Raw genomic sequence first — 14,095 nt, 5'->3', positions numbered from 1 at the left:
CACCAAATTGATGTTGATAATGCTTTTCTTCATGGATCACTTGAAGAAGAAATTTATATGAAAATTCTAGATGGTCTTCAATCTGAATCTATAAACATTGTTTGTAAGCTAAATAAGAGTCTGTATGGACTCAAACAAGCTTCTAGACAATGACATTCAGAAATATCCTTTATGTTGAATCAAATGGGTTTTAAAAAATCAGAATATGATCATTGCTTATACATTAAACATTGTGATTAGTATATTATTGCCCTACTTATCTATGTCGACGATATATTGATAGCTGGAAATGATATTGATCAAATTTCTATGCTTAAAAAATCAATTAATTCAAAATTCAAAATTAAAGATCTTGGAATTGCAAAAAAAAATTTCTTGGTCTAGAAATCATACATGTTGCCAATGGCATTCATGTGAATCAAAGAAAGTATATATTAGATCTAATAAATGATGTTGGTCTAATTGGCTGTAAACCAGCTAAAACCCCATGATTAGGGGTATCAAATTGCATGAAGAATTGCATAAATCTATACCTAAACCAAGCAGGTTTAGGAGACTGGTCGGGAGATTGCTTTATTTAAATTATACTCGACCTGATATTGCATATGTTGTGCAACAACTATCTCAGTTCATGAATGAACCGTCTATTTTTCATTGGGAAGCAGCTCTTCATGTGGTAAGATACTTAAAAGGTACTGCTTCTATTGGGACATTTTATCCATTTAACAATGAAATTAAATTACATGCTTATGCAGATTCAGATTGGGGATCTTGTCCTCTTACTAGAACGTCACTCACATGTTACTGTATTTTTCTTGGGAATTCTATTATCTCTTGGAAAACAAAAAAACAGTCAACGGTCTCTAGATCATCAGCTGAGGCTGAGTATCGTTGTTTGGCGGCTACGTCTTGTGAAATTAAATGGATTTCATATATGTTTACAGATTTTCAAATTGAAATGCCAATTCCAGTTACATTATATTGTGATAATCAAGCTGCAATTCATATTTCTGAAAATGCAGTATTTCATGAACGTACAAAGCATCTTGACGTTGACTGTCATATTGTTAGAAATCAATATTTGGCTGGTTTTATTAAACTGACATATGTTTCTACCAAGAATCAAATTGCAGATATATTATCTAAAGCTTTGGATTTTCCGATGTTTAATTATCTTCAATCCAAGCTATTTCTCCAAGATGTTCATCTTGAAGGGGGAGTATTGAGATAAGTAATATTAATTTGTTATTTATAATTTTATACTAATTAATTTGTGAGTTAATTTGTGCAGAATATAAAGTTTAAAGATAATTTGTTAGTATAATAAGTTCAATACCTTACTTAAATATAGAGTAATATTTTGAGGACTATTGTATTATTTGTTGTAACTGAAAGAACAATCGGGGCAAATGACCCTTGCTATGTATCAAACATTGATGTTAATCACCGACTACTTTTTCATCAATAATATTTCAGACTTTCTACTTCTTAATCTTGATTCATCAAATCCATGATTCTTCAAGTCTTAATAAATTTAGTTCGTAATTTAAATTGTGAGAAATTAAAATCTACAGAAGCATACCTTAATTGTAATCATAAATCTTCTCTTTCTTTAGAATGGAAATAAAAATGGTTCTTCCAATTTAATGAGTATGTCAATTGTTTTCTTTCTCTTGTTGTTGAATGGGATGCATAGGAGAAAATGATTGTACTTGAAATGAGGGCATTAATTACTGTTACAAATAACCAACATTATGTTAGTTATTATGGTTTAAATAATTTTAATTTAGCCCTTAATGAAATTAGGAATATCAATTAAGGTATCATCACTTTATATTCATGACAAATACACTCATAAGATATAAACTTAATTTTACATTAGATATGTTAAATATGATATTTGCACAATTATTTATTATACTAGTGATTCCATAAATTCCAACAATTGGCACCCTTTTATTATTTCTAAGTGTCTTGAAGTAGTTAGGAAAGAGACAAAGAACACTAGACATGAACATACACTTATTTAATTTAAACCTTCTAAAACTAAAAAAAGTTTACTAACTCTTCTATTCTAGTCTCCTCAAGGACCACGGGTGACAACACGCACAATTAGGTGTTACAGCTCCGCCCGTAGTGCTTGCTACATCGTTTATAAACTCTTTATGCGCTCTATGGTAGCTTAACCTAATTGTTGACTTAAGATAGAACAAAGACTTTCCTCAGGCTAATTTCTTTATATTTCGACTAGTAAGACTTTCTATAGTTGACATGTTGGGTTCTCTAGTCTTAATGTTAGTACCCATCTATGATATAGTCATAACCCTTATAGACAGTTCTATTTCACCAACTAGCTTCACCAACTAGCTTTTGAAATTTCATTACGTAAGAAATCCAAGAATCATTCTTCACCTCAATTTTGACCATCTCTGCCTCTCATCTCCTAAATACCACGACATTGTGAAATGGTCAGTCAACACCTTATGAAAACTTAGAAAGTTTATATGATCTGAAATAATAATGGAAAAATATGGAAAACTAATCAAGTATGGTAAACACTACCTCCATTGATAGAGGCTTGAAGTTCCTTAGATATTTCTTTCCAAAAGTTTAAATTCTCAAGTCTCCATTCTCCTCTCACTTCTACATGAAGTTGAGGAAGCCCGCGTCAAATCATGGGAATTTGTTTTAATTGATCACTTTATGGGGAGAGTCCAGAATCCCTTTAAAATTATACAAGATGCACTTTTGAAGCAATGAGAGTGAATAGGACTTGAGAATATATTGTTGAATGATGTTGGTTATTACTATAAGATGTTTTGTAAAAAGTTATGCTCAAAAAGTATGTGCCACCATATACAAATACAGCAACAACCCCTTCTAGCCTAGCGACAATAAGAAGTAGATATTTATAGCCTCTCTAAGGTCATGGGTTTGAGCCTGTTAGGTAACAAGTTTCATTCGCCTATTTAATTGGTTAAGTGTGTTTGTGGACTATGTGTTTAACCCATGGGGATTAATCGCACTTCAAAATATTAATGACAGCATCATTTTGATAAATTAAATTTTTACATAAGAAATCGTTAAGATCCCCAATTCATTTCATAATTTTTTTACATAAGAAATTATAATGATGTCAACAATAATGATTAATGTCATTTTGACAAATCAGATTTTTTATAAAAAAATTGTTACAAATATCATTCATGTCATAATTTTTACACAAGAAATTAGAATGATTTTCACATCAATGACTCAAGTCATTTTAAGGAGTCTGATTTCTATAAAGAAATTATTTACTACCCCATTCATCTCCAACATCAATGGATAGAATCATTTTAAGGAGTCTGATATCTATAAAGAAATCATTGACTACCCCATTTATCTCCAACATCAATGACTAAAATAATTTTAACTAGTTAGATTTATATCAAGAAATCATTGACTATCCATTCATCTCATAATTTTGTACACAAGAAATTGGAATAGTTTCAACATCAATAATGACCAAAGTCATTTTTAACTAGTCTGATTTCTATCAAGAAATCACTAACTATCCATTCATTTCATAATTTCTACACAAGAAATTCGAATGGTTCCAACATTAAATGGTCATTTTATAACACATCAGAGATTTGAACTGGGGACCTTCCAAATTACAACCCGCATCCGAACTTCGAACCACTGCGCCAACGCACTCTTTCTTTGTTATACGACTTTTATGACCTTTTGTTTCCTTTATTAAGAAAAATATATTATTCTTCACTCTGTCAACAAACAAATATATTACATTTAAAATGATATCTTAATATCATAAAAAAGTAATATATAAGACAATCTAAATTTATAATTAGATTTTATTTTCTCCTTAATTATAAATAAACACCATATCACATTTTTATTAAACTGAAACTGTATGTTTCAATTATAATTATAATTAATTTTAATGAATATTAATATATTATAATCATCATTAATTTCTTGAAAATAGAAAGCTAACTTTTCAATTCTTTCTTATACCAATTAAATTATATATATATATATATATATATATATATATATTATCTTAACATTATATATAAAGAAGATAGTGGCGATACTGCCCTTTTAGCCCTTTTAGCGTTATTCAACAATAACTATTGACCACTCCTTTTGAAGGATTCAGAACTTCATCCTTCAAGCAACAATCACCGTCTATTTTGTAACATTATAGCTCGTATTTTTGAAACATCAAAGACAACAAATTTCGATAGAGCAAACTACTAAATAGTTTAACTCAATGGGACTGCTTTTAGATTGCTAAAAATCTTGTCTTGAAATAACATAAATATATAAAAATAAAATATTACAAATAAATAAAAATAAAATAAGATATACGAAGAATAATATCACCGAATTTGATGGTTGATTCGAGGCATATGTTAGACACATTTCTCTTAAAACGGTTTCAGCGTCTTCCATTTGTGCTAGAGCTTATCGCAGATGGTTGTCTCCCAGGTTACAACAAATCTAGTAGTGATGCTGCACTTAAATTACTACTCATCGAACTTGACTAGTGTACCAGCTGAACTATTACCGGGTTTCAACGGAAAATGTCAAGCAAATAACTCGAAGATTACTCACAAAATAAGGAGAGTATTTTTGGAATTCTAAGGTGAGAAATAATAAGATGATGTGTAGTTTGAGATTAGAGATGAGGAGTTTTATATTGTTGAAAAGATAAACTTTCATAAAATAAAATATTTATTAATCTTTTATCCAACGATTGACATTGATTGCCTCTTCATTTCCCATTGTATTTTCTCTTCATTAGAATATACATGTTACATTATTTTCTAAATTGCTAATAAATTAATAGCAATAATATCATTAAGGTTACAATGACGATTAACAAAATTAAATAATTTAATTTGATAATTATTCTTCAATGATGATTAACAAAATTAAATATATTTAATTTGATAATTATTCTTCAAGCCATTAAATGTTAATTAAATAATTAACAAATTAATTATGATAATTTAATTATTTGGATCAAATTTTACTTTAATTCACATTTGAATTTCGTGTGAATTTAGTTTGAATTTCATTTGACTTTATTTACCCAAATTCTCATTTCCATTCATTAATGGAATTTATGAATATATATATATAATAATGCTTAAATTCAACAATCACCACATTAATTAACGTTTCATCAGATATATAATCCATGTTAGTTATTTTCTCTCTCATCTCTCATATTCTCTCTTTCTTAATTAAATTTTTGTTTTTCATTATCATATAAATATTATATATATTTTATTAGACTTGGTCTAAAGGGAAACGTAGATAAACGTGGTAGTCTAACTTCTTTAGACTTGGTCTAAAGGGAAAGGTAGTTAGACGTGGTAGTCTAACTTCATTAGACTTGGTCTAAAGGCAAACATAGTTAGACGAGGACGTCTAACTCCTTTAGACTTGGTCTAAAGGGATGCGTAGTTAAACAAGGATGTATAACTCCTTTAGACTTGGTCTAAAGGGATGTGTAGTTAGACGAGGACATTTAACTCCTTTAGACTTGGTCTAAAAGGATGCGTAGTTAGACGAGGTCATCTAACTCCTTTAGACGAGATCTAAAGGGACGCGTAGTTAGACGAGGATGTCTAAATCCTTTAGACTTGGTCCAAAAGGAAACGTAGTTAGACGAGGATGTCTAACTCCTTTAGACTTGGTCTAAAGGGATTCGTAGTTGGACGTGGTAGTCTAACTCCTTTAGACGAGGTCTAAAAGGATGCATAGTTTGACGAGGACGTCTAACTCCTTTAGACGAGGTCTAAAGGGATGCGTAGTTAGACGGTGACATCTAACTCCTTTAGACTTGGTCGGGATGCATAGTTAGACGAGGTCGTCTAACTCTTTTAGACGAGGTCTAAAAGGATGCGTAGTTAGACATGATAGTCTAACTTCTTTAGACGAGATCTAAAGGAATGCGTAGTTAGACGAGGACGCATAACTCCTTTAGACGAGGTCTAAAGGAATGCGTAGTTAGACGAGGACGTCTAACTCCTTTAGACTTGGCCTAAAGGGATGCGTAGTTAGACGAAGACTTCTAACTCCTTTAGACTTGGTCTAAAGGGATGCATAGTTAGATGAGGTCATTTAGATCCTTTAGACGAGGTCTAAAGGGACACGTAGTTAGACGAGGACGTCTAACTCCTTTAGATGAGGTCTAACAGAGCACATCTAATGCCTTGCTTTAGAAGTTGTCTGAAGAAAAACATATGTCTAACCACGATCAACTAGCTGTCTACTACTCCTACTCCACTCACTTGTGTGCATTCTGACAAGCCAGCTAATTGTATCAAATGAACGAATGCCGCGTACACAAATATCCTTCCAATTACATGTTTAGTACAAGACAACTTCAGAGGATATTCGGCGCACTACCAGTTCGGTACGACCATGATCCATTTGCTTAGAGTCTGTTGTATTCTAGTACTATGGGTGGCCTTCCAACGGACACTTGTTACGTGTCCACAAAGAAGATTCGATCATTGGTATCCTTTTACTACAAATAGATGCTCAAGGACAACAAACGAATCATCGGATTACCTAACATTACTGAAGTTACTTACTTACTCATTCACTCTTGTTCTTACTGATTTCTATCATCATTCAAGCTCAAGAAATAAAATTAATTATTGTCTAGCTGTGAGAATATTGTTGAGAATATTGTAAGTTGAATAGAGGTTGTTCTGTTCAATAGAGAGTTAGCTAGCTCAGTAAGTTGTATTTGTTTCAAAGTATTTAGTAGATATCCTTTCGGTTGTGGAAGAAGGGGTGACGTAGGAGTTTTATCTCCGAACATTCATAAAACTCCATGTGTTCTTTACTTTCTGCCATTTATCTTCCATCGGTTCAAAACTTCAAATCCAATGAACACTTCCACACTTGAATCTGTTTCAAGAGTTTGAAGAATTTGTGAAGAATAAAAATATATATTAATCCCTCGCAGGATTATTATTGAATCGTTTATCATAAGCTGTTATCAATAGTCAGACCCTAGTCTCTATTGATAGCATCGATCCTAACATATTTATATTAATACTAATTCAAAATATAAACAAAAAAATTGTTATAAATGCACCTACCTTCATAATTTTTATATTTATTTTATTTATATATGTATGTATATATAATATTTTTTTATACATGCACATACCTTCATAAATTTATATTATTTGTTATCTTATATATATATATATTATATTATTTTTCATCATTAATTTTATATAAATACATTTATCTTTTTTCATATATATATATATATATAATATTTTCTTTATGAATATAAATAATTTTTATGTTAATATAAAAATTAACTAATTAGTAATAAATAAATATATATATATACACAAAATAATAAAATTATTTCAACAAGCATAAGTGGTCTAATGATTTAAGTGTTCACATTTCATGCTGGAGACCAGAATTCGAATCCCAAAACATGCAAATTTATATTTTGAAGGTGGCATAACTTTTAAACAAATATAGGCATCTGAAAGTGTGAGGTCGGAATTATTAGTTGGTTTGACGAGTATTTAAAAGTTTGAGGTCACGAGATAGAGGTCGAGTGGTGGGTGATTTATCGAGTGTGAGGTCGGAATTAGTGGTTGGTATGACGAGCATTTGAAAGTGTGAGGTCATGAGATGGAGGTCGGGGATAGTGGGTGGTTTGTCGAGTGTGAGGTCGGAATTAGTGGTTAGTTTGGCTAGCATTTGAAAGTGTGAGGTCACGAGATGGAGGTCGGGTGGTGGGTGGTTTGTCGAGATGGAGGTCGGGTGGTGGGTGGTTTGTTGAGTGTGAAGTTGGAATTATTAGTTGGTTTGATAAGCATTTGAAAGTGTAAGGTCACGGGATAGAGGTCGGGTGGTGGGTGGTTTATCGAGTGTGAGGTTGGAATTAATGGTCGATTTGATGAGCATTTGAAAGTGTGAGGTCACGAGATGAATGTCGGGTGGTGGTTAGTGGTTGGTTTGATGTTGGATAAGAGGTCTGTGATCAATTGGGATTGGTTGTTAATTTGTTGAAGTGGGAGTAAAAGGGATGTTGGCTAAGATTGGTGAGTGGTTTGTCGAGAGATGTATGCATATGAAAAAGTGTGAGTCACAAGATTATGGTCAGTGGGTGGTTTGCCAAGGGGATAAAAAGGCATATGATAATGTGAGTCACAAGATGAGGGTCAATTGGAGGGTTAGTGATTGAGTTTGACGAGATATAGGAGGTATTGTCGTCAATTAAGGTCAACTAAGATTGGTGGATGGTTTGCCGAAGGGATAAAAAAATGTATATGAAAAAGTGTGAGTCACAAGATGAGGGTCAATTGAGGGATTAAGTTAGTGCCGAATGGATAAAATATATGTTAATATTAAGCTTAAGATTAAACTTAATTTTATCTAAAATATTTATAAATAAATAATATTTTATATATATTCTTATTCGTATAAATGCAAGAAATTCATACTAGTTAGTTTAAAATTCCAACATCATCTTCCTAACGTTTACCTATGGACGGTGTACCTTCCTTGTTTGAGCTTTTATACTCGTCTACAGGTACTATTATTTTTATTTAACTTAAAATATAAAATGATACAAAACTAGACATGTTTATGTTTGGATTTATCTTTAAACACTTGCCCTATGATTGGATAAATATAGTAGAATAATATTTTTTTAAATGGAAAAAAGTTAGTGAAATGTGACAAACACGTGAAACATGGCGCGGGAGCCTTTTTCACGTGTAACCAAGTACCAAACCAAAAACATAATCTCTAAAATACGTTTGAAGATATAAATTGTTTTTCTTTCATAATTTCTCGAGTAATAAATTATGTGGTTACTCTAAAAAAAGTCAAAACTACTCTAAATCAATGTTTATAAATGCACTCTAATCAAGTTACTCTTTTGGTTACATGTCTTACTCGAGACTCGAGATGAATGTAAGTTATGTGACACAACTATTGAGTAACAAAAACTCCTTCTCAAAAATGGTCAATTTTTTACGTTAAAATAATTTCGTTACAATAATTTAAAATTAAAAAACTTGGTCAACATAATGTCAATTTTTAGTTATGTCTCTTAAATATATGTGAATTTTTATAAATATAAATAGTAAGATTGTTAATTAATAGTTAACTATACTCCTGTTATCTTGAAATTATTATTATTATTATTATTATTATTATTATATATATATATATATAATTTTATGTATAAATAAAACTAATTTAAAAAAATAACAAATATTATATATTTTTTTTTGTTTATATAGATATAAATATTAATGATATGAAAGAAAATATAAATATAAATATATATGATAAAATAAAATAATATATATATAAATAAATAAATTATATAATATATATATATATATATAAATCCTAAATATTATCTCCTTATAATTACATATATAAATTTTTTAATTTATATATATATATATATATATTTATGAAAATATATAAATTATCTCTTCATTAATTTATAGTGTAGAGATATAAATATAAAAACTAATTTGAAAAATAATAATTTATAAAAAAAAATTATTATATATATAAGTATAATTTCTTGAAATTATTATTACATATAATTTTTTATGTATAAATTAAAATAATTAAAAAATAATATATATTTTTTGTGTAAATATAAATATTAATATTTATGATATTGAGAGAAAATATAATTATATACATTGAAATACAATTTTATATAGGGAGAGATAAATAAATAAAAAAATACATTTGATGCTTGGGTTAGTAATGAGATTTATAAAATAAAACTTTAACATATATTATATAATTTTTATTTATAATGAAAATAAGTGGAAAAAGTTTAAGAAAATATGTATATAAAAAATCATTTCATTAGGATTATTACTCGTTAGACAAAATTAAAATTTAAAGACTCTTATTATATAATAAAATATTATTTTTTAAAATCTAACATCATTTTTAGAGATTATTAAAATTTTTATTAAAAAATTTTAGTTACAAAATTTTTAGTTAATAAAAATATATATATATATATAAGTATAATTTTCAAAGACAAGAGTTCTAACACTGGTTTGCAATAAAATTTGTATTTAATAATATTTTTATAAGTTGATAATACATTCCAAATTTATAAGGAATTTTGATTTGAAATTGTTCATATTATCTTTTGGGTTGGTGTGGACTCTTGTGTTTCAAATTTCGTTATGTTTTGTATTTTAGATGATTTGACCACGTATTAAACTTTATTCATGAGTCTAATTATGAAAGAAAAAAAGAAACAATCAATAATAAAATCAAATTAATTTCATATATAAAGATTACCTATATTAAATAATATTAAAGTATAACTATATTTTAATTTGATTTTTAAATATTATGTTTTTTATAATTATTAACATCAAATTTATTTAGGAAGAAAATAAAGTTGTAAAAATTAGAAATAATACTCTAAAAATTTATAGAAAATTTATTAAGATTAGTTAATTTGTTAATCACAGTTTGATCTTGCTAAAAATTTTATAATTACACTAATTTTTAAAATAGAAACTAAAGTAAAAAATATTTATAATTTTATTAATTATTATATATTTACTTATAATAATTATTATTATATATATATTTATAAAATAATATTTCATATATACTAATTTACTAAAATTTTAAAAATCTCATATTTTTATTGTGATAGGATCGGTGTAATCAATAGAGACGGGGTCTAACTGTTGATGACAACTTCTGGAAAACGGTTTGATAGAAATTCTATGAGGAATTAATATCTATTTCTATTCTTCACAAACCCTTGCAAACTCTTGAAGCGATTCAAGTGCGGAAACGTTTACTCAGGTTTGAAGCTATGAACTAATGAGAGAAGGAAAGACAGAATGAAAATGATACAACAAGTTGTTTATGGATGTTCGGAGCAAACTCTCCTACGTCACCCCTTCTTCCAACCACCAGAAGGATTCACTATACTTCTTTGAATCAAATACAGGTTACTGGCTAGCTAATTGTTGAGCAGAACAAGTTTTTTTCAACTTACAATATGTTTAAGAATATCACTCAGCTAGACAATGTTTTTGATTCTATCTCTCTCTTGAAGATGATGTAGAAAATCAGTAAGCAAGTGAACAAGAAGACAACAATTTGTGAGGCAGTGCAAAAAAACTAGCAGCTCGTCTGTTGTCCTTTGGGATTTTTATATAGAAGACAGGCACCAATGGTCGAATATTCTACATTGACACATAGAGAGCATCCATTGGAAAGCCGCCCATAGTACAATAGTACAATAGGCTCAGTGCACTATAATCATGGTCGTACTAAACTGGTAGAGCGTCGGATATTCTTCTAGAACTATCCTGCATAGAACAATTAGTGGAAAGAATATTTAATTACGTGGTATTCATTCATTGGATGCAACTGGCTGTCGTACTGAACTACACAGATGAGTGGAGCAGAAGTAGCGTACAATTAGTTGATTGTGGGTAGACGGATGCTAACATCAAGCAGCTGCTGAAGCGAGGCATTAGACGTGCTCCATTAGACTGCCAAGTCTAAGGAAGTTTGACGTCAACGTCTAATAGCGAGATCCATTAGACCACCAAGTATAATGGAGTTAGACGGTACGTCTAACTATGTTTCACTTCAGACTTGTCTGAATGAGTTAGACGCCAGCGTCTAACTTTCATTTGTTAGACTGCACGTCTAACTATGTATCGATTAGACTGCACGTCTAACTACGTATCTGTTAGACTGCACGTCTAACTACGTATCTGTTAGACTGCACGTCTAACTACGTATCTGTTAGACTGCACGTCTAACTACGTATCTGTTAGACTGTACGTCTAACTACTTATCTGTTAGACTGCACGTCTAACTACGTATTTATTAGACTACACGTCTAACTACGTATCTGTTAGACTACACGTCTAACTATGTATCACGTCTAATTAATCTGTTTTAAACCAAGTCTAACTTAGCATATTTTTGATGCACTTGCACAAAAACAATTAGACGGCTTAGCTTCATTCTTAATCAAAGTTTTACTAATACATCATTAAAATAACGTTAGTCAAAATAATTTGACCCAACAATTTCCCCCTTTTGATGATGTTAAAACTTTAAATAAAAGATTAAGAATGTATATGCAAATTCGATAATCATCACGCAGTTAAAAACAAAATATCATATATTGATATTTTCAGAGGACACATAGCATGATCGATTATAAAGAGATTTTAAAAAATAGTAAAAGATGAGCAAAAGATTGTCCAAGGCCAATCTTTTCCCTTTTCCCCCTTTTTAACATCATTGGGAGATGGAATCCTAATATGCCCTTTCAACCAAGTAGGCTGTCCGATTTCGTCTCTTCAACCTGAGCCTACCTACCCGTAGAACATAGTTGAGAACCATTTGGTTATTCAAGACTCTAGATGGATTGAAGTGAACACCGTGTCCAGCTTTAGAGAGGAGACAACAAAGGAACGTGCTGAGAGGAGCATCATATCCATAGAGTTTCTTTGGAGAAGAAATCATGTTTACCAGATTATTGAAAAGAAATTTCGACCAATTGATGGATACACTCCTTGTGATGGCTACCATTATTTCAAAGACTTTGTTGCATTAGATGTAGGAAGAATTCTTAGCAAGAATAAATTTTGAAATGATGTCGTTGAGTAGGGAAAACTCAACTTTCAGACAGGAACTCTTTCTGCGAGAGGCAACAGGAAAGAGATGCCCTTCAAATGATTGATCCGAGAAAACGAGTTTCATCTCGGACAAAATTTCATTAGAGGAAGGAGGGAACTCATAGATCCCTTTAGTTGGTAGCCTGAAGAACATGGCGAATGTTTCCTCTAAGAAACAAACATTTTTGCAAAGAATGTCGCACGAATATACTTGTTATGATAAAATCTGGCAGTTTCAAAGAATTCACGAACCGCCTGTTCGTGAAAGATGCAATGGGTACGCAGACACTTCTTTAGCCCAGAAGTTTCTAGAGATTGAAACATTATAACCATTTCTAGAATCACCAAGGAGGAGACAAATTCAAAATCTATTTGAAGAGATTTTGCAGTGAGAGAAGATATTTCAATAAGATGAAAGAAAAAGCTTAAGGATTCAAAAGCTACAAGAAGGACATCTTAGAGAGAGAATCGAGGATTCAGGAAGGAGATGCTCAAGTCTTTGAGTATGACCGTTTCTTAAATATAAAAGAGCTGACGTGTGACCATTAAATTAATGATTATATAAACCGTTAAAAGCCTAAGAAACCTATTCCCAAGAAACGCAACAATCATTTAAGATTAATCATGAAAGAGTGCTATTAATGTTAGACGTGTAGTGAAAAGTCATCATAAATTTTAGTCACTCTTTAAACATTGAAAGACACGTGTCTTCAAACTATTGAAGAGATGACTGTTTATTTTTGGCGAGAAAGGTACATGGACAGATACAATGGAAGTGGATAGCTGTCCCAATAGCCAAAAGATGAATAGTCTAATTACATAAGTAGTTAGACATATAATTTACTTTCCACATTCTTTACCTCTAATTTGGATATGCGTCTATTAGACGTCAACGTCTAATCACACTTGTCTTATAGACGGTCAAAAGTCTATTAGACTTTGAACGTCTAATTACGCATTCACACCACGTGCTAGACGTGTGTTTGGTTAGACGTGAGCTTCCAATTGCTTTTGTCTTATAAACGTCTATTAGACGTTGACGTCTAACCGCACAGGTTATTAATCAAGACATATATCCAAAAGGAGGTATAAATTGTTTGAGCAAACTCACGTCTAAGTAGTTGTGCTTCTTAGACTACTGATCCATTGGACGTATTGAGACATATGTCTACTTGTCTGTTCAGTGAATATTCCCCCTTAGTATATGAATATAAGAAAATCAATTTAGATCAACAAGTCCTAAGATATTTTTAAAGTGATAAAACTTAGTCTTGGGTAGAGGCTTCGTGAAGATGTCTGTCGTTGTTGATCTGTTGGGACGTATTCAAGGCGAATATGTTTTTGACTGACATGCTCTTAGATGAAATGATGTCTGA

The sequence above is a fragment of the Impatiens glandulifera genome, chromosome 1 (genome assembly GCF_907164915.1).
Source record: "Impatiens glandulifera chromosome 1, dImpGla2.1, whole genome shotgun sequence".
NCBI lineage: Eukaryota > Viridiplantae > Streptophyta > Magnoliopsida > Ericales > Balsaminaceae > Impatiens > Impatiens glandulifera.
The sequence above is the reverse complement of the archived record's forward strand: the minus strand, read 5'-3'. Positions refer to the sequence as shown.